Genomic DNA, 6,000 nt, shown 5'->3' on the forward strand with positions numbered 1-6,000 from the left:
GCCTGGAGCAAGGAAGGAAAAAAGTGCCTCACTATCAATTTTTCAAGCACACTTGCTGATTTTGTTACTTCACATATTCCAGACAATTCTAATACTAAAGCTGCATTGCATATTCTTGAGTTTAATGACTCATGAACAAACTTTGAATAAAAGTTGTACTAATGGTATATAGATCACCCAACTTGTCCCTCCTAATTAAATAATAAAATCCTTTGAAGGGGCGAAAGCATCTGTGTCACAAATTTAATCAAACAGTAAAAAGATTCTCCCTCCCCCCTCCCCCCCAAGTCTTTTTGGAAAATTAGACACACTAGAGAGGGTGCAGTTTTCTTCCCTTTGACCTTTATAAATTTGAACTAGAAAATTGAGCAAATCCTCCTTTCAAATTTATACCAATGTGCTTGAAATTCTGGGCTTTGCTTCCTCAGCAAGGAATAGCAAACATTCTTGGTCATCCTGGGCACACCAACAAAGTTTGGGGAAGACTGGACAACAGAGCAATCTTTACAATTTCAGGATATTGACAAATCATATAGTACAATCAAATGAAAGAGCAAGAAGTATTTCTGCCTGGAGGAGCCACAGCCTTTTTCAGAAGATTCAGTATCTCCTCTCTAATCAATAGCTTCAAAGTCTACTTTAGAAGTTGTAGGGTTAATTCTCAAACAAACGGAAATACAGTCAAGAGCACTAGCATCCATTTATTCTTCAAGAGATTAGAAACAAGGAGCTTATGTTGGGCTTGGTCAGAAAGAGTTAGAAGACAGTTGCAATAGAACTCCTCTTGGCCTTCAATTCTTGGGATTTATAAAGTTAAGAAAAACAAGCATCTAACAAACATCAAATAATCTAACATCATAACTAGTTATTTATACCAAAACTCTTAAAGTTAGATGGGTAGACAAGATAAGCTAAGTCAATAAAAGCATAAAATATAAGTATAAAGTAAATATAAATAACATATACACATAAAAAATTGACCTAAGTCCTTAAAAATGAAATATTCTTTCAGAAAACCACTGTCAATACAAGAAAATGCAGTGTCAATAAGTTTTTACATCATCAAGACCACCAGAGCATTACAAATAGATATTTTCTGACAATACAAATATGAACTGGTAATGAATTTTCACAAAGAATCAATGAGGCCTCCTATATGAAGAGTATTCACAGATAAATGGATAAACTTGCTTGTAAAAGGAATCAAATTTTGTGGTTATACATCAGTTTTTTTAAAAAATAGAAATGGAACAAAGAGAAGCCCAAGTAAAATACATTAGGCTCAAAATACTTAGTTCAATAGTAAATAACGAATTACACAATATTTGCTTTGTTAGGAATACAAATAACATGACAGTAGCATGGGAGAACAATCATACTAGATCAGTATCTATGCAACCATTTAGTACTGTAATAGCTTGTCCATTCCATGATCTAATGTAAATGTTCAAAATGACTGAACACAGCCCAAAGAATTATAAAACATATAAAAGGGACTAAAATAGTATTTGCTGTATAAAAATCAATTTTTAGTGCTAGAAGGGATATATGAGATAGCCTAAGCCTAATTCAATTTTCCCAATGAAAATGAAATGTACCCAGTCCGGAGAACTGGACTGAAAAAGCTAGGTCTCCCTCACAACCTTCCATTGTAATCCTTCCATTATATCAAATAACAAATGATGAATTTAAAAGTATTAGAAATTAATACAAAGTATATAAAGTTTTAAAATAAGAATTTCAAGCTTTAAATGACCACATAAAAAATGTTCAAAATCAAAATGAGAGAAATACAAGGTAACAGGTTTCAGACAATTCACACCTAGTAAAGACAAGACAATGATATGGAACAAGCATACTGATATACTTGAAAACAAAAAAGGTTAATTCAATTTGGAATCATGCTAAAAAATAAATAAATAAGTAAGTGACAATTTCCTCACCCTTATATTAGTCATCTTAGAATTTATTGGGACATTCACTAGGGAAATCAGAGAAAAATTAAGTTCACATATTCTGTAATTGTAGTAGCATTCTGCGTTAGCAAAAACTGCAAACTAAATGAGTGTGAGTTGAGGAATGTTTAGGAAAAATGGCACACACAGTCTATCAGTAATTCAGAGTAACATGGGAAGGTCTCTACAAATGGACATAGATGGAAATAAGCAAAACCAATATATAAACTGAAATTTAAATATAAAGTTCTCTAAAACATGCATTTTAGTTTCTCACAAAACATTTCAAATATAGGAGGTTGATTCTTAATTAATGAAAAAACTAATGGAAGATACAGAAAATAATGAAATATCCTGATAGGAAAGTACGAGATTATTAAGGCCGATTGATGCACCCATCATTAGAAGTATATTAGATGCTTTTGTTTATTTGGTTTTTCTTTGCTTCCAAACAAAGGTTTTGAGAGGTATGGTGGGGGAAGTTTGAAATAAATGAATGTAAAAACTAGGCATCAAGAAAATATATTTAAAGAGCAAAATAATTATTTAAATACTATAAAAATGCAATGGGCAAAAAAAGCTCTGTGCTTTGAAAGCACTTAATAAAGATCTTCAACCAAAAATAAAAGGAACAACTTTCTAAAGGTGTAAAGAACAAAACTCGTAATTTTTCACTGGGATTTCACTGCAGAGTCTAATATTATTTTCTTTACAAATTGAATCTGAATTGTACATTGTACTTAAGACATTTTGCACCAATTTTATTTTTTAAAGTTGATTAAGAATCCAGTACAGTTTCACTTACGAAAACTACTGATAAACATTTTCAAGAAACTGAGAAAATTGTCAGTTCATTCTGCTGAAAAACTCCTCAAGATTCAAGATTCATTAAGTTAAAGTAATGCTATCACTGCTACTGCACAAACCAAACAGCATGTTCAGAGGAACAAGTACTTTCATATTGCTGTTGAATATAGAATAATCATCAGGTACACTTCTGGTTGCAAACAAACTGTATGCAAATATCCCTCCTTGCAAACTCTGATAGCCTATTATTTTATACCTTTAATTATTTCTGTCTCCTTCAAGCTTTATTTTTCTGAAATATGCTCAGGTTGATATACTTAGAAATATACCATATATGAAGAAAAACTGAAATGGACTGCATAATTGTTTGAATCCCAACAAACCTTAAGGTCTGAAAAGATTATGATGAAAAGAACATACACTGTATGTGGCACAATTTTCAAATTAGTTAATTTTTTTCTTGTTGCTCTATATTCTTGACACTAAGGAAGAACACCAAGTTCAAAAATATGTAACTTTGTTAAATATTATCAATTTGTCTATTTTTATCTGTTCAAACTTTTGTTTCTTAAAAATTAGGAAAAAAAAATCTAAGATGATAGATTTCTTAAGGTTTTATACAATTTTACAATGTTTAATATTTAAAGGGTAAATCCAAGAATGATACAACTTCAAAATTTATAAAAAAAATTAAAATACATAATTTTATAAGCAAATCAAGTCATGTATAATGTACTTTTAATATTCATTGAATTACTTCTGTGAATAGAAAAATACTATGTATTTTGATTCTCCTTGGCTTTTTGAGGGATGTGGACAGATGAGAAAGAAAAAATATAGAAACATTCACTTTCCGTGGCTATATGCAATTATTTTACATCCTTTAGATAGTCCTTTGTTTGTACAAACACAATAAAAAAATCTGTGTCAATCCTGTTTAAGCAGGCTATTTTCCCAACTCTAAGTCTACCATTCCTAATTTTGCTAAAGAGAATAAGTCTAGTTGTCCCCCCACCCCTTTCCAAATAACAGCTCCTCAACTACTTATCATTTTACTCTAGTCTTTTCGATAGGCTAAACTTAATCTAATATGACATTAACTCACCATTTCTGTTTGCCCCTTCTGAAGGCTTTCCACAGTTTATCAATGTCCTTTCTAAAATGTGGTATTTCCATGACTGAAACCAACATACCACATCAGATAAATACAGCCTTTTAAGTAGCTAGTGTAGAATATGCTCTTGATATTAACTGTACCTGTAAAATTAGCATTTTAAAGAAACTCCCCAGAAATTCAAAAATACAATAGGATTATGAATTGAAATATTCCCAACTTTGAAGAACTGAGCAGATACAAATCACAGCAAACAGTAGAATGTCTACTCCTCAGGGAAGGCAATAGATTGTATAGTTATCTCCTGAACAGGGTAAAATCACTACCCCACAACTATACAATCTACTACCTCACTCTGACAGAGCAATATTAAGCAATGGCGATCAAACCTTTCAGAAAGATGACAAGTATAAAACCATTTATCTTAACATAGCTATGATATTTATAATTTTACACATTAAAGATGTTTTTGATACACACAATATAAAAATGTTTTTTTGCTTAGGGTCCAAATGTAGAGTTACAAAAAGTATGAAGAGAAAGTGCAAAACCAAATATGTTATATTCACTGTTCTCAAACTGCTTTAGATGGTAACTTGGGCACCTGAATCACATTTAAATCTTAAATTGTTAATTACAATGTTGAAATAAATAACTGCTCAATTCAACAGAGACAAGAAACTATATAACATGGGTGCTTCCCCCCCCCCCACTAAGCAGATAGAAATTATGTCTAATAATTACTTCATTTTTATTTCTTTGTAACTCATACAAATATGTTTATGCCATTAGAGGTAAAATAACATGATACACTTAAGAAAAAATATAAACCCATGAATTTTTAAGACATAAATGTGGCAAAGTAGATTTTCCCATAACCCCAGCTACCAAAACTTTTTAATGTGAAAACAAATTGATGCTGCACATTCATATGTAATTTACATCATGCACATTACAGCAAGTTATGACCAAACTATTCAATGCCTTTTAGTTATTAATTTCAAATAAAAATACTCCTGAAGATTTCCTCCCACTTTAAGAAAGACAGTAGATTGTATAGTTATCTCCCAGTGGTGGGTGTGACCCTAAAACTATACAACCTACTACCTCATCCCACAGTGGAGTTTTAGTCGTAGTTGCTGAGAAAGAATCTCAATTCAGCCAAGTCAAAAGATCAAGGCAAAAAAACAAATAATGGTGTTGTCTTCTGCTGATGTGATCCTGTTGCTTTCCTGTGTGTGATTTTAAACTGTTAATGAACAAATTAAGTTTAAAAAATTAACTTGAAATGTAAAATTGCAGCATATCATTGAATAAAGAAACCATCAAACTTATATTATACCAAAATAAGAATTCTAATTTTTTCCATGCTGTAAACCTTTTATATCTTAATACCAAATTAAATTTTAAAACATTCTTAACACTGTTAAAACCTGGCATGGGGGCAGAACCAAGAGGAGGCAGGAACTCATTCTACAGAAGCAGAACCAAGCAAAAGGTTGGGACTGAGACTACTGAGCAAGTCCATCTCATTGGGCTGTATACCTGATCAGAGAAAGAACACAGGGAATCCTTTGGTGGCTTTGGATTCAGGACTCTTGCATTGGCCAGAAGCAGTTTCAGGAGCAAAGAGCACTAGTACTTGTGGTGGCAAGGGAGCAGGGACTCTGGTCACAGTTCCAAGATGGGGAACAGTGCTAATGGTTGCTCACAAGGGAATAAGGATCCCGGTCTGTTTCAAGGGTGAAAGGAGCACTAGTGCTCGAGGCTATAGGGGACTAGGGGAACTGGTTGCTTTTTCAGGGTCAAGAGGAACATTCTCACCTGCTACTGAAAAACAAGGACCCCTTCTGAGTAAAGACCAGGCTAGGGGGACAGTGACTATATCTCACTTTAATTAATACCACCTTGGGAGCATCGAAAACTTTTACAGACCCCAGACCTAGCTCTGAAAACAGCAGTATGCTTGGGACAGTGCCTTATGCACATGAGGAGCAGAATCCTACTTTAATGAAAAAGTAAGTCAAGAAATAAGCTGTAAAAATGAGCAAATAACAAAAAAGAAACCTGGCCATAAAAAAATTATGATGGTAATAGGTAAGGTAAGCTCAAGTTACTAACTTA

The sequence above is a fragment of the Sarcophilus harrisii genome, chromosome 1 (genome assembly GCF_902635505.1).
Source record: "Sarcophilus harrisii chromosome 1, mSarHar1.11, whole genome shotgun sequence".
Classification (NCBI taxonomy): Eukaryota; Metazoa; Chordata; class Mammalia; order Dasyuromorphia; family Dasyuridae; genus Sarcophilus; species Sarcophilus harrisii.